The sequence below is a fragment of the Mustela putorius genome, unplaced genomic scaffold (genome assembly GCF_011764305.1).
Source record: "Mustela putorius furo isolate JIRA1106 unplaced genomic scaffold, ASM1176430v1.1 tig00003988_pilon_pilon_pilon, whole genome shotgun sequence".
In the NCBI taxonomy this organism is placed as follows: Eukaryota; Metazoa; Chordata; class Mammalia; order Carnivora; family Mustelidae; genus Mustela; species Mustela putorius.
The window spans coordinates 5,905,573-5,930,421 of record NW_025422127.1 but is presented as its reverse complement, the minus strand read 5'-3'; the positions used below and the strand labels follow the sequence as shown (position 1 = coordinate 5,930,421).

Below are 24,849 nucleotides of genomic sequence, written 5' to 3'. Positions count from 1 at the left end.
GCCCACATCTGTCATTTCCTGACTTGCTAATTTTAGCCATTCTGACTGGTGTCAGGTGATATCTCACTGTGGTTTTGATTTGTATTTCCCTGATGCTGGGTGATGTTGAGCACTTTTTCATGTGTCTATTGGCCATTTAGATGTCGTCTTTGCAGAAATGTCTGTTCATGTGTTCTGCCCATTTCTTGATTGGATTATTTGTTCTTTGGGTGTTGAATTTGATAAATTCTTTATAGATTTGGAATACTAACCCTTATCTGATATGTCATTTGCAAGTATCTTCTCCTATTCTATTGGTTGTCTTTCGGTTTTGTTGATTGTTTCCTTTGCTGTGCAAAAGCTTTTCATCTTGAGGAAGTCCCAATAGTTCATTTTTGCCCTTGCTTCCCTTGTCTTTGGTGATGTTTCTAGGAAGAAGTTGCTGTAGTTGAGGAGAAATAGGTTGCTGCCTGAGTTCTCCTCAAGGATTTTGATGGATTTCTGTCTCACATTGAGGTCTTTCATCCATTTTGAGTCTATTTTTGTGTGTGGTGTAAGGAAATGGTCCAATTTCATTCTTCCGCATGGGGCTGTCCAATTTTCCCAACACCATTTATTGAAGAGACTGTCTTTTTCCATTGAACATTCTCTCCTGCTTTGTCAAAGATCAGTTGACCATAGAATTGAGGGTCCATTTCTGGGATCTCTATTCTTTTCCATTGATCTCTGTGTCTGTTTTCATGCCAGTACCATGCTGTCTTGATGATGACAGCTTTGTAATAGAGCTTGAAGCCCGAAATTGTGATGCCACCAACACTTTGGCTTTCTTTTTCAACATACCTCTGGTTATTTGGTGTCTTTTCTGGTTCCTCATAAATTTTAGGATTATTTGTTCTATTTCTTTGAAAAACATTGGTGGTATTTTCATAGCAATTGCATTAAATGTGCAGATTGCTTTAGGTAACATATATATTTTCACAATATTTGTTCTTCCAATCCATGAGCATGGAACTTTTTTCATTTCTTTGTGGCTTCCTCAATTTCCTTCATGAGTATGCTCTAGTTTTCTGAGTACAGATTCTTTGCCTCTTTAATTAGGTTTATTCCTAGGTATCTTATGGTTTGGGTTGCATTTGTAAATGGGACCAACTCCTTAATTTCTCTTTCTTCTGTTTTGTTGGTGTTTAGAAATGCAACCGATTTCTGTGCATTGATTTTATACTCTGACACTTTACTCAATTCCTGTATTAGTTCTAGCAGTCTTTGAGTGGAGTCTTTTGTGTTTTCACATCTGCATGTTATCTGCAAAGAGTGAGAGTTTGACTTGTTTTCCCATTTGGATACCTTTTATCTCTTTCTGTTATCTGATTGCTGAGGTTAGGGCCTCTGGTACTATGTTGAATAGCAGTGGTGATCGTGGCCATCCCTTCCATGTTCCTGACCTTAGGGGAAAAGTTCTCAGTTCTTCCCCATTGAGAATGATATTTGTTATCGGTTTTTAATGGATGGCTTTTATGATATTGAGGTATGTACCCGATACCCTTACCAAAGTGGTTGTAATTAAAACAGTATAGTACTGGCATAAAAGCAGATGTATAGATCAATAGAATAAAACTGAAAACCCAGAAATAAACTTATAGTTATATAGTCTGTTAATCTTTGACAAAGGAGGAAAGAATATCCAATAAGAAAGACAGTCTCTTCAACAAATGATGTTGGGAAAACTGGAAAGCAACATGCAAATGAATGAAACTGGAACATCTTCTTTCACCATTCACAAAAATAAACTCACCATGGATTAAAGACTTAAATGGAGATCTGACACCATAAAAATTCTTGGAGATAACAAATGCAGTAATTTCTCTGACAATGGCTATAGCAACATTCTTCTAGATAGGTCTCCTAAATCAAGGGAAACAAAAGCAAAAATAAAGTATTAGAGCTAGATCAAAATAAAAATTTTATGCACAATGAAAAACTAATCAACACAACCAAAAGGCAACCTATGGAATGGGAGAAAATATTTGCAAATGACATATTTGATAAAGGGTTAGTATTCAGAATATATAAAGAACTGATACAGCTCAACACCCTAAAACCAAATAATCTAATTTAAAAATGGGCAGAAAACATGAATAGATATTTCTCCAAAGAAGCCATCTACATGGCCAACAGTCATGAAAAATGCTCAACATTGCTGACCATCAGGGAAATGCAAATCAAAACCACAATGAGATATCACCTCACACCTGTCTGAGTGGTTAAAATAAAAAAATACAAGAAACAAAAGGTATTGGTGAGGATGTGGAGAAAGGGGAATCCTCTTGCACTATTGATGGGAATGCAGACTGGTGCAGCCACTCTGGAAAACACTATGGAGTTTCCTCAAAAACTTAAAAATCAAAGTACCCTACTACCCAGCAATTATACTACTATGTAGTTACCCATAGAACACAAAAATACTAATTTGAAGGGATACATGCATCCTGATGTTTATAGCAGATTTTTCAATAGCCAAATTACGGAAAGAGTCCAGGTGTCCATCAACTGATGAATGGATAAATATGTGTTTTTTGTATATACATATATATGTATGTATATGCACACACACACTGGAATATTATTCAGCCATAAATAAAAATGAAATCAGTATTTGCAACAACACAGACGGAGCTAGAGAGTATTATGCTAAGTGGTAAGTCAGCCAGAAAAAGACAAATGCCATACAATCTCACTCATATGTGGAGTTTAAGAAATAAAACAAATGAGCGGGCGCCTGGGTGGCTCAGTGGGTTAAGCCGCTGCCTTCGGCTCAGGTCATGATCTCAGGGTCCTGGGATGGAGCCCCACATCAGGCTCTCTGCTCAGCAGGGAGCCTGCTTCCTCCTCTCTCTCTGCCTGCCTCTCTGCCTGCTTGTGATCTCTCTCTGTCAAATAAATAAATAAAATCTTTAAAAAAAAAAAAAAAAAAAAACAAATGAGCAAAGGGAGAAAAAAAAAGAGAGACAAACTAAGAAAGAGACTCTTAATTATAGAGAACAAACTGATGGTTACCAGTTTGGGGGGATGGGTAAAATAGGTAATGGGGATTAAAGAGTACATTTATCTCAATGAAAAAAATAAAATAAATTAAAAAATAAAAATGATACATAATATGATGATTAGTGTTATACAATTGTGTAATATTGGACTAAGTTACATTGATTCTCATACACATGCGTTTCCTGAATGTGTAAACTGTCTCAGGAAAGTATCTCCATTCTTTTGTTTTGTAACTCCATGGAGAATTATTGTATTTGATAGCATCATCATTATGAAATAAACCTGAAAGAGTGACCTGTCTCATTGGGCTTTTTAAATGAATTCTGAGTTTCTGATTGAAGCCATGGTGTCCTTGTAAACATGGCAGGGTTACTGAAGATGACCGCCAAGATGAGGAATACGAAAGGCAAAGTGTTCATCAAAGACAGCCTAGTTAAGTTTTGATGGGAGCTAATTGTCAGGAATCTGGAATCATTTTATACACTGATACTAGATATTTGACGGGGCTTCCACTAAAACTGTCATGCCATCCTGAACCTACTATTGAAAATAAAACAAGCATTCTTAGGATGGATAATTGAAAGAATGCATTCTCTTTTAAGGCACTTACTACTTTCTACATAATATATCTATTTGCATATATATCTTTATTGCATATATATTATATAATATTTTCCGATTATATATTATATACAGATAGTATATATAAATAATCTGTTTGTCTTAGTTCAGGCTACTGTAACAGAATATTGTAGATTTGGTGGCTTATAAACAACAGAGTTTTATTCCTCACAGTTCTGAGGGCTGTAGTCCAAGATCAGGGTGCCAGCGTCATGGAGTTCTGGTAAGAGCACTATTTCATGGGCAAGATCAGGGTGCCAGCGTCATGGAGTTCTGGTAAGAGCACTATTTCATGGGCATTTTCTCATTGTATCCTCACATGACAGAAGGAGGGCTAGATAACACTCTAGAGTCCCTTTCTGCACAAATTCTATTCATGAGACCTCCATGTTCATTACCTAATCACGTCCCAAAGGCCCCACTTCTTAATACCATAAAACTGGAAGTTAGAATTTAAGCATATGAATTTTGAGAAGAGACAAATATTCAGTTCATATAACTATTTTTCTCATATATCAGTCAAGTAGTGATTTCAAGGCAAGTGTTAGTCAATTTTGTAAACTTCTAAATCAATGTAAATATTGTAGATAATGATTAAAATGAATAATTCAATATTCAATAAATATTATAAAATACAGGTAGTCCCTGACTTATGATGGTTCAACTTATGATTTTTCAAATTTACTATGGTGCAAAAGCAATATGCATTCAGTAGAAACTGTATCTTGAATTGTGAATTTTGATCTTTTTCCAGGTTAGCAATATGTAGTTTGATAATCCCTTATGTTGCTGGATAGCAGTAGTGAGGCATAGTTCCTAGTTAGTCATGAAATCAGGGTGGTATATGGCTGAAACACATGATTACCCATGACACCATTCTGTTTTTTTCACTTTCAATATAGTATTCAACAAATTACAAGACATTCAACAGTGTTATAAAATAAGCTCTTGTGCTAGAAGATTTTGCTCAACTGTAGGCTAATGTATGTGTTCCAAACATGTTTAAGGTATGATGTTCAGTAGGTTAGGTATATTAAATGCATTTCCAACTTATAATATTTGTAACTTATATTATTGTAAGTAAGATCTGTGTTATAAAAATAAAAATAAATGTGTAAAGAACTAAAAGTAAAGTTATGAAGAAGAGAAGGAGAGGGGAGGAAAGGATACATATATTCTTTATATATCATAATATACCTGGGATGACATAAAAGATACATATATTATCTTGTCCAATTCAAAAATCTTTGAGAAGTTGCCTATAGCTGAGCAACTAGGATCAAAACATTTAAATTTAAATTTATGCATATTTTATTAAAAATTTGCCTCTATAAAAAGAAAAAAGAACACAACTTACCAGATCCATTTCCATTGATCCTGTAATGCCTCTTCTAGAAATTTACTTGAAGAATATTACATAATATGCATTCCCAAAGATGAATGGACAATAATATTTCTTGTAATATTTTTAAATAAGGGGAGAAAATAAGTTACATGACCAACAATAAGGAAGAAATTTAATATGAAAAGGCACGATGTATACAATTGTATGTGACCATAAAATCATAACTTAGAAGAATATTTCATAGTATGGTTAAAAAAAAAGATTTGTGACATAGTAACTGAGGGAAATAAAGATCAGTGAGCTTGAGTAGTTTTAAGGTTTCACAATGTATAAATGAAGAATTGGAAATGAAATCAGATTTACTAAAATGTACATGTACATATGTAATCAGCAATCAATTGTAAGCATTTTCTACCTACTTGTTTTCAAGCTCATAAATCTTAAATTCAAAATGTCCTTTGGTATATGAATATCAAATCATCACATTGTGCATGTCAAATAATGTATCTTTCAATTATTCATCAATAAAGTCTAAAAAATAAAGAACTTTGAGAAATCAAACCAATACAGTTTGTCAAAAGTACGTAATCTGTGAATAAAGACATTTCAGCATAGAAATTATTCAAGTAAATATTTTAAATATTGCAAAATTTGCATAATAAACTTGCCTTAACAACTTTCCAAAACAAAAGACCCTGTAGAGAAAAAGGAAATTAAGATACCAACAAAAACGGCTATTGATATCCCATTAGAAGGAAACTGAGTTGATAGAATAAAATCTTCTGTATTTTTTACATAAGTTACATATTCTTAGATGAAACTAACGGGAAAAAAGCAGTAGAGTGGATTTCCTTTTGAGTTACAGCCATTACACTGGATATAGGAAACAAAGGCCATTACACTGGATATAGGAAAAACAAAACAAGACCTATGACTATGTCAATAAGCAACTCAAAGTCAAAAAGAAGTCCCTTATATCAAACAATTTACTTTCATTTTGCAGTTATTTCTTCTTATCAAAAATAGTCTCTAACCTGGAGTCTCCACATATCACATGTTTTGATCTAGGGCTTCTTGCCAAAACAACCCCAGGGTCATCTTGGAATCAAGCCTGGACCTTGTTACAAGTTAGCCAGTGCTAAGGCAGTATATTATTCTGTGCCTCAGTGTGGCCCAGGCAGGAGAGGTTAATATTGTAACTCCAGGTTTGTGTCTTTTTGTATGCTAATATGATTATCTGCACTTACCTAGGCTTTATTTTGGGAAAACAGAGCCTGCATTGTGCTGTAACGGTGTCAAAATTCTTGATATTTTCCAGTCTTCCAATAAAGTCATTTACTTCCTGCCAGCTATCACAGCTTTAGGACTAAGTCATCTAATACCATGTTTTCTCTTTTTCTTCTGTGAAAGTCAAATGACAGAAGAATCTTTAGGAATACCCTGAAGATCCGGTGTCATTGGCATGACAATCTCATATAAAATGTTAATTCCAATCAACATTTGACTATTTGGCCCCCAATATCATAAGGGAAGACACAATATTCTGGTAATCCTTATTTTGTGCCATTCTATATTGATACTTGTGCTGGTTCCTCTTTCAGAGCCCAGCTGTCAGCAATAAATAAATTACTCCCCAGCTAGTAAATCACAAAACTCTCCTGAGCTTCTCAGAGAAACAAAGCGAAATGATGAATCTGTAGCCCTAAGAGGTTTATCCGTAAATATCCATTTTGTTTCAGGCACTTTGGGTCTACTAGATGGAAGATCAGCTTTCTTCCACAAACCGCTGGAAAAGTGTTTATCTGGAAAGAAACACAAATGAAATAGGGTTCATTCTCCGATCTCCATCAAATTTCAGGATTTCCTTACGAAATAAACAGTATGGGAATTTTTTTTAAACTTGGTTTTCAGTGAATATTTTAAATGAGAACAGATATTTAAAAATCAGAACAGAAAATACACCTCCCTCCCCAAATAAAAATGGAGTTATCATTGATTTTCTTTCTCTCTTTCAGCTTTTCCCACCTTTAAGAGACATTCCCAGATTTTCTGGGAGAGGAACAGCTCTCATTTGTTCATATTTGAAGTGAAAAATAGAGAAAGTACTGTAAGTCAAAGCTATATATCTTAAGTGACTCAGATAATAGTTTTAGTAAGTGCTTTTTTCTTTAGAGATTCAAGCCCAGACTGGGAGCAACTAAAAGCCTTTCCTCACTGACAATGTCTGGACTCACCAGGGAAATATATTCTGTCACTGTGAACTTATTCCTAAGTGGGATAAAATTTTCTGACTAGCATTCAGCTACTTAAAATTCAGTTGACTAGATATAATATTTTGTGATCGCAAAGCATAAATCATATCAGCGAAGCAGCTCTAGGTGTTTGTTTCTATATTAATTATTCTCTAAATTTTTACAAAGGAGAGACTACATTTTTAGGGAGGAAAGATTACAGAAGATATTTTTACAAATAGTTTGTGTTAAGTCCATGCTATCTTGCTACCTATATATACAAATACTTACAAAGAAACAGTTACCAGGGTAATATAAAATGATACGAATTAATTTGTATGTTATATAGCATAGTAACATTACAGAGCTAACTAGTTTCACCCTGAGCATTTTTTCCCAATGGATACTTAACTGAATTAAAAAATCAATGCATTCTTCATAAGTGATTTGTTAAAACACTCATCTATTAATATCTTCCTTCAACTTAGGTTAAATTGATATTTTCTTTACCTTAGTCAAAAAGGTTACTGAGACAAGAAATAAAGAACCACATGTGACTTTTATTGTGCACGTTGGAAGTATTCTAAAGAATGAGAAACAAATATGAATTAAGGACAAAGAGAACCCAACTTTCGGCCCTTGCAAATACATAGTTTTATAGATCTTATTTTCTATTTTCTGTGTTCAGAATATACTTTGTTCTGTGGAACAATACCAATGAGGCAGTAGTCTTATTCTTATGTAAAAAGTATTTTATATTTGCAGAATTCTTGGTTATTTATTTGCTTGATTTCACCTCATAAGGTGAGTGACAAAAGCTATTATTTTCATAAAGAAAAGGCCACTGTCAGCTTTAACTCAAGGTCAGTATGCTTTATTTATGGTCACTGGGGTTTATGTTTCTATGATAGCATTTGCCTTAGAACATAACTGAGGAAAGCACTTCAGAATTGCAATCCCAAAATTCAGTCAACCACTTGTATTTCATGTTGTATTAAATCATATCTTTGGAGGATAGGAAACGCCATCCTGGGTATGACAAAGACTCATTAATATAAGCCAAGACATTTTATTGGGCCCTTGAGAAAGTCATAAAATTAACTAATACATGGTCTTGCCCTCAAGGGGTTTATGTGCAGTGGGTTCACACCCTTGCTATATATCAGAATCATCTGAACAGATTATAAAAATTACTAATGCCTACCTCTAACAAGAATTCTGACTTGCCTTGCATGCAGACTGGGTTAAAAACTACTGGTCTAGAGTGTCTTAAACTTCAGTGCATACATGAATCATTTAAGGATATGTTTAAAGTGTAAAATCTGGGTTTATAAGTCTGGGATGGCTCCTAATACTCTGCATTTCTAACAAGATGCCAAATAATAAATGATGTTAATTAAAAAAAAAAAAAAGTCAGGAGGATGAATACATATAGATTAATGAATGTCCCAGGCTCCCATTCCAAATAAATATAAGCAAAACTACCTCAGTTGTAATTAAGTCCTGACCAGTGAAAATTAAAAACAAAACAAAACAAAAAAACCGGGAAGTTTCTTCTTGTCCAATAATTGATATCAGAATAAAAGCCACTAAGAAAATCCACACTGACCTTGAAAGGGAGAGTGAGAGAGATGGTTTAAAAACAAAACAAAACAAACAAAAACTGGAAAATAAGCAGGTGAAAAATTCTTTTAATTATTGGTACTTTATATTTAAAATAAAAAACTTCAACAACTATGAATTAAGATAGTTTTTAATAAAAATAAAGCAAAATTGTAACTAGGTACTTATCTTTTTTAACACAAATAATAAACTAAGAGTATGATTTGGGGGGTAGTATTTCTTTGACAAATTTTATGATGATATAATGACAGATGGCAAACTCAATAGTTGATTTTTATAAATTGGTATCAATTTGATCCATATTACAAAATTATTTCCCAATTTTATCAGTGAAATCCCTTAAAGTTTTTGATAAACTACCTTCTTTCAAAAAAAATCCTTACTTAAATTCATTTTTTCTACTCCAGTTTTTAGCTAGTCTCATCATCAGATCTTATTTGTCAAAATCGTGTGGTATAATCTGTTTTCTGAGACCATCTGGACAAATTTAAGATATTCCCAAAATTTTTCAGGTGTTTGCAATTTCTCATGTAGCTGTTTTCCATTAATATCCACCCTCCTCCCCCACCTCTGCTCCATTTCTTTAGTTTCATCAAATCAGATAGAGAATGACCTATGCATAAATTATTTGAAAGTGAGAGTATATTTCAATGTTAAGTGACAGGAAAAATTATTGAGAGGTGATTAATTTCATAAGTGGTCCAGTTTTTAGTGAATGTTTTATTCCTATGACAACTTTGATCTTATCTACAAACTGGTACTTCCATATGACCATTTATGTAATGAAGGTTTTTCTGCTCTAATGTTCCCTTATTCACATTCACCATTAATTAATTCAACTGCACTGTGAATCTACTTCTGACATTGTGCCAAGTGGAAGGAGCCAGTGCATTAAGATTCTACCAGGTAACAGAAGCTTGAAGGTAAAAAAGGAACAGGATTATCATTGGCCCAGTCAAAAAAGTCTTTGCTTCTGTTTCATCTGTCTGTCCTGTGTTCGCTTTCCTTACACAATCAAGCCTACTTCAGAAATACTTTTTATTTGCTCTCCATTTTTGTTGATGTCTTTGGGCCTGGGTAAGCTTTGACCTCTGTTCCATATATTATTACATTCTGTTCTTGATGATGCATGGGTGTACCTAAAGACAACTGCATCTTAAAGTGAGGGGAATGTTATAGTCAGTCCTTAATGTATGTAATCAGTGAGGCTCCCAGGGACACACCTACATTTTTGCATAACTGACCACTGTTAGGTTCCTTAAAGGTTGACCATCATCGATCCAGCAAATCATCAAGCCCTGGACCAGAATTCTGTACAGTTTCTTATCTAATCCTCTATGCCATACATTCCATTTCCTAGTCTCATGCATGTTCATAGCTTGAGAGTATTTACTTATTCTCCTTAAGTAAATTTTAGTTGAATTCATGTATCAGTTTCAGCAATTTTTTAGTGGAGTTGTTGAGTTTTCTATGTAGAATACCACATCATCTGCAAATAGTGAAAATCTGACTTCTTTCTTGCCAATTTTGATACCTTCTATTTCTTTGTGTTGTCTGCCTGCTGTGCCTAGGACTTCCAGCATTACATTGAATAAAATTAAGAAGAGTGGACATCCCTCCCTTGCTTCTGACTATAGAAGAAAAGCTCTCAATTTTTCCTCATTGAGGATGATATTAGCTGTGGGTTTTTCAAATATGGTCTTTATGATGTTTGAGGCATGTTCTATCTATCCCTACTTTATTGAGGGTTTTTTTTCATGAATGGATGTTGTACTTTACCAAATACTTTTCCTGCATCTATTAAAGTGATCATATGGTTCTTATACTTTCTTTTTTTTATCATAATTTTTTATTTTTTTAATAAAAATATATTATTAGCTCCAGGGGTACAGGTCTGCGAATCGCCAGGTTTACACACTTCACAGCACTCACCATAGCACATACTCTCCCCAATGCCATAACACCACCCCCCTCTCGCAACCCCTCCCCTCAACCCCCCTCAGTTTGTTTTGTGACATTAAGAGTCTCTTATGCTTTGTCTCCCTCCCAATCCCATCTTGTTTCATTTATTTTTTCCTACCCCCCAAACCCCCAACATTGCATCTCCACTTCCTCATATCAGGATGATATGATAGTTGTCTTTTTCTGACTTATTTTGCTAAGTATAATACCCTCTAGTTCCATCCACATCATTGCAAATGGCAAGATTTCATTTCTTTTGATGGCTGCATAGTATTCCATTGTGTGTGTATATATATATATATATATATATATATATATATATATATATATCACATCTTCTTGATCCATTCATCTGTTGATGGACATCTAAGTTCTTTCCATAGTTTGACTATTGTGGACATTGCCATAGGATAGCTCTATTTTCAACTTTTTGAGAAACCTCCATGCTGTTTTCCAGAGTGGCTGCACCAGCTTGCATTCCCATCAACTGTGTAGGAGAGTTCCCCTTTCTCCACATCCTCACCAGCATTTGTCATTTCCTGACTTGTTAATTTTAGCCATTCTGACTGGTGTGAGGTGGTATCTCATTGTGGGTTTGATTTGTATTTCCCTGATGGCGAGTGATGTGGAGCACTTTTTCATGTGTCTGTTGGCCATTTGGATATCTTCTTTGCAGAAATGTCTGCTCATGTCCTCTGCTCATTTCTTGATTGGATTATTTGTTCTTTGGGTGTTGAGTTTGCTAAGCTCTTTATAGATTTTGGATACTAGTCCTTTATCTGATATGTCATTTGCAAATATCTTCTCCCATTCTGTCAGTTGTCTTTTGGTTTTAACTGTTTCCTTTGCTGTGCAAAAGCTTTTCATCTTGATGAAATCCCAATAGTTCATTTTTGCCCTTGCTTCCCTTGCCTTTGGTGATGTTCCTAGGAAGAAGTTGCTTTGGTTGAGGAGGAAGAGGTTGCTGCCTGAGTTCTCCTCAAGGATTTTGATGGATTCCTTTATCACATTGAGGTCCTTCATCCATTTCAAGTCTATTTTCATGTGTGGTGTAAGGAAATGGTCCAATTTCATTTTTCTGCATGTGGCTGTCCAATTTTCCCAACACCATTTTTTGAAGAGGCTGTCTTCTTTGCATTGGACATTCTTTCCTGCTTTGTTGAAGATCAGTTTACCATAGAGTTGAGGGTCTATTTCTGGGCTCTCTATTCTGTTCCATTGATCTCTGCGTCTGTTTTCATGCCAGTACTATACAGTCTTGATGATGACAGCTTTGTAATAGAGCTTGAAGTCTGGAATTGTGATGCCACCAACTTTGGCTTTGTTTTTCAATATTCCTTTGACTATTCGAGGTCTTTTCTGGTTCCTTATAAATTTTAGGATTATTTGTTCCATTTCTTTGAAAAAACTGGATGGGTTTTTGATAGGGATTGCATTAAATGTATAGATTGCTTTAGGTAGCATAGACATTTTCACAATATTTGCTATTCCAATCCAGGAGCATGTAGTATTTTTCCATTTCTTTGTGTCTTCCTCAATTTCTTTCATGAGTACTTTATAGTTTTCTGATTCTTTGCTTCAGATTCTTTGATTCAGATTCTTTGCTTCTTTGGTTAGGTTTATTCCTAGGTATCTTATGGTTTTGGGTGCAATTGTAAATGGATTGACTCCTTAATTTCTCTTTCTTCCCTGTTGTTGGTGTGAAGAAATGCAACTGATTTCTGTGCATTGATTTTATATCCTGACACTTTACTGAATTCCTGTAGAAGTTCTAACAGATTTGGAGAGGTGTCTTTTGGGTTTTCCATATATAATGTCATATCATCTGCAAAGAGTGAAAGTTTGACTCCTTCTTTGCCAATTTGGATGCCTTTAATTTCTTTTTGTTGTCTGATTGCTGAGACTAGGACTTCTAGTACTATGTTGAATAGCAGTGGTGATAATGGACATCCTTGCCATGTTCCTGCCCCTAGCGGAAAAGCTTTCAGTTTTCCTCCATTGAGAATGATATTTGCAGTGGGTTTTTTGTAGATGGCTTTGATAATATTGAGGTATGTGCCCTCTATTCCAGCACTTTGAAGAGTTTTGATCAGGAAGGGATGCTGTACTTTGTCAAATGCTTTTTCAGCATCTATGGAGAGTATCATATGGTTCTTATTCTTTCTTTTATTAATGTATTGTATCAGATTGATTGATTTGCAGATGTTGAACCAACCTTGCAGCACAGAAATAATTCCTACTTGGTCGTGGTGAATAATCCTTTTTATGTGCTGTTGGATCCTATTGGCTAGTATTTTGTTGAGTATTTTCGCATCTGTGTTCATCTAGGATATTGGTCTGTAATTCTCTTTTTTGAAGAGATCCTTGTCTGGTTTTGGGATCAAAGTGATGCTGGCCTCATAAAATGAGTTTGGAAGTTTTCCTTCCATTTCTATTTTTTGGAATAGTTTCAGGAGAACAGGAATTAATTTTTCCTTAAATGTTTGGTAGAATACTCCTGCGAAGCCATCTGGCCCTGGGTTTTTGTTTGTTTGGAGATTTCTGATGACTGTTTCAATCTCCTTACTGGTTATGGGTCTGTTCAGGTTTTCTATTTCTTCCTGGTTCAGTTGTGGTAGTTTATATGTCTCTAGGAATGCATCCATTTCTTCCAGATTGTCAAATTTGTTGGCGTAGAGTTGCTCATAATATGTTCTTATAATTTTTTGTATTACTTTGGTGTTGGTTGAGATCTCTCCTCTTTCATTCATGATTTTATTTATTTGGGTCTTTCTCTTTTATTTTTGATAGGTCTGGCCAGGGTTTTATCAATCTTACTAATTCTTTCAAAGAACAAGCTATTAGTTTCATTGATTTGTTCTATTGGATTTTGTTGTTGTTGTTCATTTTTTTGTTTTGTTTTCTTTCTATTTCATTGATTTCTGCTGATCTTTATGATTTCTCTTCTCCTGCTGGGGTTAGGCTTTCTTTGTTATTCTTTCTCCGGCTCCTTTAGGTGTAGGGTTGGGTTGTGTATTTGATACCTTTCTTGTTTCTTGAGAAAGGCTTGTATCACTATATATTTTCCTCTCAGGACCACCTTTGCTGTGTCCCACAGATTTTGAACCGTTGTGTTTTCATTATCATTTGTTTCCATGAATTTTTTCAATTTTTCTTTAATTTCCTGGTTGACCCATTCATTCTTTAGAAGGATGCTGTTTAGTCTCCATGTATTTGGGTTCTTTCCAAATTTCCTCTTGTGATTGAGCTCTAGCTTCAGAGCTTTGTGGCCTGAAAATACGCAGGGAATGATCCCAATCTTTTGATACTGGTTGAGACCTGATTTATGACCCAGAATGTTATTTATTCTGGAGAATGTTCCATGTGCACCAGAGAAGAATGTGTATTCTGTTGCTTTGGGATGGAATATTCTGAATATATTTGTGATGTCCATCTGGTCCAATGTGTCATTTAAGGCCTTTATTTCCTTGTGGATCATTTGCTTGGATGATCTGTCCATTTCAGTGAGGGGAGTGTTAAAGTCCCCTACTATTATTGTATTATTGTTGATGTGTTTCTTTGATTTTGTTATTAATTGGTTTATATAGTTGGCTGCTCCCACGTTAGGGGCATAGATATTTAAAATTGTTACATCTTCTTGTTGGACAGACCCTTTGAGTATGATATGGTGTCCTTCCTCATCTCTTATTATAGTCTTTGGCTTAAAATCTAATTTATCCAATATAAGGATTGCAACCCCAGCTTTCTTCTGATGTACATTAGCATGGTACATTGTTTTCCACCCCCTCACTTTAAATCTGGTGGTGTCTTTGGGTATAAAATGAGTTTCTTGTAGGCAGCATATTCATGGTTTTTGGTTTTTTTATCCATTCTGATACCCTGTGTCTTTTGATTGGGGCATTTAGCCCATTTACATTCAGGGTAAGTATTGAGAGATATGAATTTAGTGCCATTGTATTGCCTATACAGTGACTGTTATTGTATACTGTCTCTGTTCCTTATTGATCTACTACTTTTAGGGTCTCTCTTTGCTTAGAGGACCCCTTTCAATATTTCCTGTGGAGCTGGTTTGGTGTTTGCAAATTCTTTCAGTTTTTGTTTGTCGTGGAAGCTTTTTATCTCTCCTTCTATTTTCAATGATAACCTAGCTGGATATAGTATTCTTGGCTGCATGTTTTTCCCATTTAGTGCTCTGAATATATCATGCCAATTCTTTCTGGCCTGCCAGGTCTCTGCAGTCTTATCCTTTCTTTTATTAATGTGGTGTATCATGTTGATTGATTAGCAAATATTGAACTACCCTTGTAATCCCGGGAATACATTCCACTTGATCGTGGTGGGTAATTTTTTTTCTTTAATGTACTGTAAAAATATAGTTTCTGGATAGTGAAGGAAACAATCAACAAAACTAAAAGGCAAACCACAGAATGGGAAAAGACATTTGCAAATGATATATCTGATAAAGAGTTAGTGTCCAAAATATATAAATAACTGACACAACTCAACACCCAAAAACAAATAATCTAATTTTAAAATGGGCAGAAGACATGAATAGACATTTCTCCAAGAAGCCATCTAATGGCCAACAGATACATGAAAAGATGCTCAACATCACTGATCATCAGGGAAATGCAAATAAAAACCACAATGATATATCACCTATATCTGTCAGAATGGGTACAGTAAAAAACACAAGAAACAACAGGTGTTGGCAAGGATGTGGCGAAAGAGGAACACTCTTGCACTGTTGATGGGAATGCAGACTGGTGCTGCTCTGGAAAACAGTATGGAGTTTCCTCAAAAGATTAAAAATAGAAGTACCCTACTATCCAGCATTTGCACTACTAAGTATTTACCCCCAAAACACAAAAATACTGATTTGAAGGGATACATGCACCCTGATGTTTATAGCAGCATTACTTACACTAGCCAAAGTATGGAAATAGCCCAAGTGTCCATCAACTGATGGATGTGTAAAGAAGATGTGAGATATATATAATGCAATATCACTCAGCAATAAGTAAAAATGAAATCTTGCAATCTGTAGCAACACTAATGGAGCTAGAGAGTATTATGCTAAGTGAAATAAATCAGTCAGAGAAAGACAAATACCATAGAATCTCACTCATATGTGGAATTTAAGAAACAAATGAGCAAAGGGGGAGGGGAAGGAGAGATACAAACCAATAAACAGACTCTTAACTATAGAGAAAAAACTGATGTTACCAGAGGGAATATAAGTGGGAGGATGGGTAAAGTAGGTAGTGGGGATTAAGGGGTGCATTTATGATGAACACTGGGTGATGTATGCAAGTTTTGAATCACTATAATGTATACCCAGTTAACTAACTAGACTTTAAATAAAAACTTAAAAAAAAAATCTAGTTTAATCTGAGTTTCCAGTTCAATCTGAAAGAACAAAGCCTAAAAACATACAACATTGTTTTTATTTTTATTTTCTAACTAATATATGTGTCTTTATGTCACTGAACCAATAATTTTCATCGTTTGTATCATTTTAAATGTTGTGAAGACTAACAAACTTATGAACTGAACCATTTTATTTAGTTTTATAAACAAAATAGGCTCTTTATAAATGCATTTCTAAAAGAAAATGTACTTAGCTATACATCTCAATTTCTTTTCATTGTTCTGGGTTTTTGGAAAGCAGGTTTAGCAAATGTTTATATAACTGGATTTAAATTATCGATGATATTTAGTAAGATAAACTACAGTGATATTAAGAAAATATTTCAGATATTTCATGTTTTATATGAGTTTGGCTTTTAAATATTCTTTTTTCTAATTACCCTGTATATTTCCCTATGTTTTTATTTTCACAAAATGTCAACATTGTATTATACATTTGAGAATGATAAATACATTCTAGAATTTAAGAACAGTTTAATCTTCATCTTAGGATACAATGATAAAAATAAAGTGTTCTCAAGAAAATCTAAAGAATAGCAATTATCTATAGCCATGACTAACCCTAAAGCTAAATTTTATAACTTATCAGAAGTACTAAAATAAGTAGCATTTTAATAAATCTTTACTGAAAGAAAGGTTATATGCATTCACAGGCAAAAGCATAAAATAATTATGCCAAGTTAAAATCTCCATTACCTTTTGAGTCATTTGCACGTTACAAGATGCTTTTTTTTTTTTCTTACTTAATTAGGAAGAATGTTATCCCTTTAAGAATATTTATAACTTTGGGTGCCTGAGTGGCTCAGTGGGCTAAGCCGCTGCTTTTGGTTCAGGTCATGATCTCAGGGTCCTGGGACTGAATCCTGTATCGGGCTCTCTGCTCAGCGGATCCTACTTCCTCCTCTCTCTCTCTGCCTGCCTCTCTGCCTACTTTTGATCTCTCTCTCTCTCTGTCAAATAAATAAATAAAATCTTAAAAAAAAGAATATTTATAACTTCTTTCCAAGTGCCATATATAAGTATCATCAATTTTTCTAAAATTTTTTACTCTGAAAATAATTTATCTGTGAAAAGTATTATTTGCCCCAATTCCATATATGATAATTTCTACATTAATCTTTTCTTTTGTTATTAGTTGACTATAAAAGTTTCTAAATTCATGATTTGGGCATATTTCCATTTTATTAGCTATTTGTCATTTAAGAAAATCCACATATGTAAAGCTTGCAATTTTTGTAATGCTATGTTTAATTTTATCCATAGCTGTCTTTTTTTTTTTTTTAAGATTTTATTTATTTATTTGACAGAAAGAGATCACAAGCAGGCAGAGAGGCAGGCAGAGAGAGAGGAGGAAGCAGGCTCCCCGCTGAGCAGAGAGCCCGATGCGGGCCTCGATCCCAGGACCCTGAGATCATGACCTGAGCCGAAGGCAGCGGCTTAACCCACTTAGCCACCCAGGCTCCCGCATAGCCGTCTTTTGAATATAACTTAGCTCTCATCGAATAACTCAGGAGAATTTTTATTCTTCTCTTTTGTTTTCTTGTCTCGTGATTTTTCTTCGTGTCTCATAATTTAAAGTGATTAAATTTTGAATCCTAAACAGTTCCTCCATTCTTAGAAACCCATCAACAAGCAGAAACATCTAAATCCAATAAATTGCTTGTTGAGTGAATCTCAGGAAAGTTTCTTCATTAGATGGACCTGTTTGTGAGGTCTGTATCTGTTGTTAAGCTATCAATTATGTATATGGTTCTCTATCTTTAAAATTGCAAGAGATGGATTTAGTGCCCGAGAGCCATGATTAGATCCAGAAGTTGGAAGGCAAGGGCCAGAGCACAGTTCGTTCTTGCAGCCATGAAAGCAATCTGCTGACTCAACCATAATCTATCAATTTTCTCAACATGCTTTCTTCTGATGCCATTTGGTTTGGGCACAGAAGGATTCCTTTTAGGTGGACTAAGGAAGTAATAAAGTCTCTTTATTCTTTTCAGACTAACAAAGAATTAGGAAATAAACCAAATGATAGGAGTGGTATTTCATTTCAAGCCTTTAATAACTAAAACCATACTGTTTTCAATTTCTCTGGCTAGTTAAGTTTGAACTATGTATGATCAAGTGAAAGAGTCTAGATAGATTTGTGCAGTTGGTTTCCTTCTTTTGGCACAGATTTCAGCACTGAAATAGGGCTAAGATTAAAATTATTGATGAGAGATATTAGTATTTAAATATAGTTCAATATTATTATAAGTATTGATGTCAATATTAAAAAAGCTGAGCTTTAATCCCAATAACAATTTGAGTCTTTACTCGCTGAAAAAGTAATCAGTTGATTTTAAAGTAATCAGTAACTGAAAAATAATTTGAAAATTTGGGGAGAAAATGACAGCAATGCTGTTAAGATTCAAGTTTCTATTGATAAGTATTTGGACTGAGCCTCAAATTATATATTGGACAACAATAAGTGACTGGCATTGAATATTCTTCTGGCATTGAATAAAAACAAAGTATTATTATTTTATAATTGGATAAAATGAGAATTATAAAAATTACTTTATAAGCTGGGCATATTTCTTAAAGTTTCAAAAAAGTACTTTCCTCAAATTCTGTGTTTTTAGATAGAATCTAAATGTTTAATGTAAATTTTCTAAATATAGAGATAATTTCCCCCCAATTTTAAGTTTTCACAAAAATACAAAGTTGATTAAGATTAGTTTTAGGTGGTATTACTTAAACACACTACTTCATAGTGATAAAGGATAGTTGGAAGGCAAATAAGCAAGGACAAGGGCCCCTCCTCCCAAAAGAGGAAACCACCCTTAAAAGGATATTACACCACCCTGAAAGGGCCTCTTCACCCTTTCCATGGGATAGATAGGTAACAGAAATCTGACTGGATGACAGGCACAGGGAGGGTTAATCAGATTAAAACAGCCCACCAAAAAGCCCATAAAAACCCTTATACTTAGAAACTCCAGTGGCAACCCTCTCAGGTCACTTTCCTTTCCTTTTTGGGAGCTTTGCACTATTCCTCCACTGTCTCTCAATAAACCTTGCTTTGCTGCCCACCACTCTGCCTGGTCCACCTCTCCATTTTTCAAAGTGGTGTGACAAGAACAATGGACTGGGAAGGAGGAAAAAATCCTGTAACAGGAGCTACTAAATACTTTTTTTTTTTCTAATATTATTATGTACTACTTGTCTAAAATTTGGGCAAACAAAAGTACAATTCATTTCTTATGGTATCTAGATATTTTATTTCAAACTACAAAAAAATTGTATAATATCTTTCATTCTATATTGAAAGACTTAAGCAATCTTAAGTCCTAAGTCAATTTTCTATTAAGAATGTGATTATTTTCTTTGAGAAGATATTCTACCAACTGTACCCAAAATTGATTCAATGGAGAAAACGTCATGGTTCTTTAGGGTACTATTTTTAAGGCTGCTGTGTAAAGATAAAGTTTTAGCTCAGGCTTCGAGAAATGGTCAAGGATAGGGTTAAGGTTATGGTTATGTTTAGGTTTGGGACTGAGTGGGTTTATGTATTAGAGACCTTATGTTAGGAATTGTTTTTGAGCTTACTCATATCACCATACATTGTTAGGTCCCATTTTCTTCCTCCAAAAAATGAGAGTGGGACAACTATTTATTTATCTTCAATTTATATAATAAAGTGGATTTTGAGAGCCCAAGCTCTCATCAGCATTACAAAACTATAAGTGCATAGGATTTAGAGTTAAAAAAAATCTTCATCTATGTTCTGATTTCACTGCTTAATCACAATCTGAACCAATCTCTGGCTCTGGCCTCTTGAGTCTCCCTTCCTTCATCTTTAAAGTAAGGATAATTTAAAAATTAATTAACTTATTAATTAATTAAGGATAATAAGTGAATTCTCATCAACAATTCTGAGATTATACTCAATTACATATTTAGATGTATTTTGTATGATTTTAAGTGTCAATTCCATTTTGATCCCATCATTTGGCCTTATTGTGATTTTATCATATAAATAAATGTAATAATTTTTTGAAATTAGAAATTATCAGAAATAATCTTGGCATTTCATATATTAGATAAAAACCCATACAATTTCAGTTTAAATATATAAAAACAAAAAATTAATAATAAAAGATACATGAGAAAATAGGGTATGTAGATGTTTGTGGTGGTATCTGAAAGCTTTATTTCTATGCTTTTTTTTTTTTTAAGATTTTTATTATTTGACAGAGAGAGATAGCAAGTAGGCAGAGAGGCAAAGAGAGAGAGAGAGAGAGAGGAGGGAGCAGGCTCCCTGCCTAGCAGAGATGCAGGACTCGATCCCAGGACCTTGAGATCATGACCTGAGCTGAAGGCAGAGGCTTAATCCACTGAGCCACCCAGGAAGCCCACTATGCTTGTTTTAATGCTACATCCTTCACCAGCTCCTCAAACACTGGAAAATTAGATGTTACAACAACATAACATAGTGGAAATTTATAGTTGAGGCATATCACATTTTTTTATGCATTTTAAATCTTAAAAGTGCAATGTATGCTTTTCCAGGATGATACTGCTTTTGATATGTGGTGATTACAGATAAATCCAGACCAAAATTTGTCTTTATAAATGAAATAAATATTAGCTTAGCATTGTTCAGACTGTAAAAATAGGCGTCTCTGTGTGTGTATTACACATAAACATGTATATTTAAATATGATATAGTGAAAACTAGTATTTATAGAGCATTTATTGATGTCAAATAGATTTGACTTCTATATGGTTTCTTTCCATACCTGCCTACCAAAGGGTAAGATGAAACAAATGACTTCTGGGATCTTGGGAATGAGAGAACCATAAGGTGGTTGACGAATACATGAATATTCATATGAAAACTGACCCCAAAACCAGGAACATCTATATTGGACCTTGATTCAGAATAAAATGGTATTGGGTTAAGCCACTGATAGTTGAGACTTTGTTTTTTATTCCAAATTCCTTTTTTATTTTGGTTGGATGTCAGAAGGCAGCAGAGATAAATAGATGTGCCCCATTTCTATTTCCAGATCCAGACCTTTTTCACTTTGAGAAAATATTTCCCTGAGCTTCAGTTTCTTTAGCCATAACAAAGGGTGATTATATTAGATGATATAAATGGTTCCTTCCAGAGTTCATATTCTGTGATTCTAAGATTGTTTAGATACAAACAAAATTATTTTAACAGATGGAATGTGTGGACAAAAGAAATTTGCTTAGCATTATTAGAATCCATTTCCCACATTCAAATTCCCTATTTTAATATGAGACTGGTTGGATTTAGATTCTAGTAAGATATTTACTGAACTCTTATTATTTGAAAAATCTTTATGAGGATAGTTACTCCTACAGGAAACAACAACAACAACAACAACAAACAAGTCTGTAGATGAAAGGAAATAATAAAAATAAAATGTTACTGAAGCTAGATAGACAACATTCATGCTCCTTACTTGACCTACTGCATGTTTACATTTTTTTTTAAAGATCATATTTATTTATTTGACAGACAGAGATCACAAGTAGGCAGAGAGGCAGGCAGAGAGAGAGGAGGAAGCAGGCTCCCTGCCAAGCAGAGAGCCTGATGCAGGGTTCAATCTCAGGACCTAAGATCATGACCTGAGCCAAAGGCAGAGGCTTTAACCCAATGAGCCACCCAGGTGCCCCATGTTTACATTTTTCAACAGGTTGTAAGTCTAATTTGTTTAAAGTGTTAATAAACAGATTATAGAGACTGTAACTATTAAAAATCCTATTTCTACTTTAGATAATTTTTTCCCCCCAGAGAGGGAAGAAAAGAGCACATGAGTGGGAGGGGACGGGGCAGAGGGGGAAAGAGAATCTTAAGCAGGCTCCACACCCAGTGCAAAGCCTGATGCAGGGCTTGATCTCACAACCCTGAGATCATGATCTCAGCTGAAACCAAGAGTCAGATTCTTAACTGATTGAGCCACATGGGTACCACCTGATAAGTTCTAAAAGTCCTGAAAGACTATATATTTAACAGATACAGCAATACAACTGCTTGGCAACATTTTTTTTAATTGCACAGGTTACTTTATTATTATAGCTCTTTAACTGTGGCAGCATAGGATACACTATAAAGACCCGACTATCCTATCACTACATTAAAAGACAGAAAAAATGATAATGGATTACAAAGCTGCATACCATGTACATTTTTCTCACTTAGGAGAGAAAGAAAGAAACAAAAGGATAGCAGAAAGGAAGGGGAGGACAAAGTTAAAAAAAAAAAAAAAACAAAGAAACATTGAAAGGTTTTTTTGTTTGTTTTTTTCACCAACTTTAATGCTTCCTACTCTGATTTGTCATGCTGTACAACAAGGCTACATTCATTTAAATTATAGAATGGGACACCTGGGTGGCTCAGTGAGTTAAGCCTCTGCCTTTGGCTCAGGTCATGATCTCAGGGTCCTGGGATGGAGCCCCACATCGGGCTCTCTGCTTAGCAGGGAGTCTGCTTCCCCATCTCTCTCTGTATGCCTCTCTACCTACTTTTGATCTCTCTCTGTGTCAAATAAATAAATAATATCTTTAAAAAAATAAAAATAGGGGTGCTTGGGTGGCTCAGTTGGTTCAGCAACTGCCTTCGGCTCAGGTCATGATCCCGGACTTCCAGGATGGAGTCCTGCATCGGGCTCCCAGCTCTTTGGGGAGTCTGCTTCTCCCTCTGACCTTCTCCTCTCTCATGCTCTCTCTCATTCATTCTCCCTCAAATAAATAAATAAAATCTTTTTTAAAAAAATAAATTATAGAATAAAATTGACTTATCTAGAATCTTTGTATTTCATCTTATGAAAAATGACATCATTTTGTCATAGAAAATTTGCTCTTTTCCAGTTATTAGCCTATTGCCCTCAGCTCTAAATTTGCCCTCATTGCCTGCTCTGAGAAAATTCAGCTGATTCCTTTAACTGCTTCCACACACACCCCTACCCCCCACCCAGTTTGCATTGCACAATGTTAAGTCTTCTCAGTAGAGTTCACTGAAGAGACACTGTGGAAGCAATTGTGTTCTTCCTGGTTCTAGTGTGCTCTCTCACCCACTTTCTATAGAATGTGCAGTTTTTTCAGTATCTAGGCTCCTAAGGTGTTCAGTGTTTGCCCAACAGCTGACTCTTGCAGTACAGAGAACTTCAGTGCCAAGCCCCTACAGCAGAGGCAGCTTCTCCAGCCTCCATCTCCTGTAATGCATATGCTTTCAAAATGACCTGTACCTGTAGCATAGGCAGCTTCCTCAGTGGATGGAAGTCAGCAACCCATAGTGTCTAGCATCTTCCCCAGCTTGCCTCTTGCATAATTACTTTGTTACACAGTGGTATACCTCTAATAAGATTCCTCCCCCTGAATAGATTTCTATAGTACCCAGTGTTGGGGGTCGATTCCACATTAAAACATGTTAACCTCCTAGGGCCTGCCTGGGCCTACTTAGCCATAGTGACTCCATGTTGCCTAGGTAGACATTTTGTTGTTTAATAAATGCCTCAACAGTTATTGATATCAGTTCCAGGTAACTGTTACTAAAACACACACCTAAAACAAAGCCATTTTGTTTACATCGGTTCCAGGTAACTATTCCTAAAACACATACCTAAAACAAGGCCATTTTGTTGTTTAATAAATGCCTCAACAGTTGCTAGTATCGGTTCCATGTAACCATTACTAAAACACACAGGTAGGAGACATCCATTCAGCCAAACCCACATACGTAGAGGTCTGCGATTGTGCCCTGTAAAAACAAACTGAGGGTTGCTGGGGGGAGGGGGTTTGGGAGAAGGGGATGGGATTATGGACATTGGGGAGGGTATGTGCTTTGGTGAGTGCTGTGAAGTGTGTAAACCTGGTGATTCACAGACCTGTACCCCTGGGGATAAAAATATATATTTATAAAAAATTAAAAATTAAAAATTAAAAGTCAAAAAAAAAAAAAAACTAGCCTGTAAGACCAAGGGGCGTCGCTCTCTTAGGAGGCGGCCCTGGCCAGTCAGTCTGACTTCTAATGCTTGCCATAGAATAAAGCTTTACATAACTTTTACTTTGTTTCAACCTCGTTTCCCTGGCCGGTCAGTCTAACTTCTAATGCTTGGCATAGAATAAGGCTTTGCATAACTTTGTCTCAGTCTCGTTCCTTTGATAACGGACCCAACACCTAGTAGCATAGAGTTCCAAAATATTCTAGAAGGGAGATTCCCAGCAAGGCAACCAGCAAAGCACCTTGGCAACCTCTCTGTCATTCAGTAAGTCAAAATCAATTTCCTCTACAATATGATCAGATTTTACTTTAGTAAGTGGGAGACTGAGACTCCTCCTTATGTTCTTCATCTCAGGTATGGTGGTTGCTCCTTATAACTGCTCTTCTCAAATTCTTTAGTGTCTCCTGTACTCTTTACTTCATTGTAGCTAAGTCTTCTTATTCCAATACCATGTTATAGTTGATAATTATCTATATTAAACTTTCCCTGTTCAAATTACTTCAGTTTCCCTCCTGATTATGCTCTGACTTATATACTCCTCTAGTAAATATTTGCACAACTTTTATTTTGAAAAATTCATAATCATGATTTTTAGAATGACATATGA

The 24,849-nt window shown here is 35.0% G+C and overlaps 1 long non-coding RNA gene across 2 annotated transcripts in view; it reads right to left on the bottom strand.

The window, feature by feature from the left end:
• Positions 1 to 1,126: 1,126 nt before the first annotated feature.
• The window catches only part of LOC106007252, a 53,942-nt gene continuing 30,219 nt past the window's right edge, over positions 1,127 to 24,849 (bottom strand). The window contains exons 2-4 of one of the 2 annotated variants that reach the window (XR_001181910.1): positions 6,022 to 6,789; positions 1,772 to 1,881; positions 1,127 to 1,281 (exon numbers count right to left, since the gene is read on the bottom strand). This is a non-coding gene — a long non-coding RNA (uncharacterized LOC106007252). Of the gene's footprint in view, positions 1,282 to 1,722; positions 1,882 to 6,021; positions 6,790 to 24,849 lie in introns of those variants that run through there. The other variant, XR_006604267.1, reaches the window with a different exon arrangement.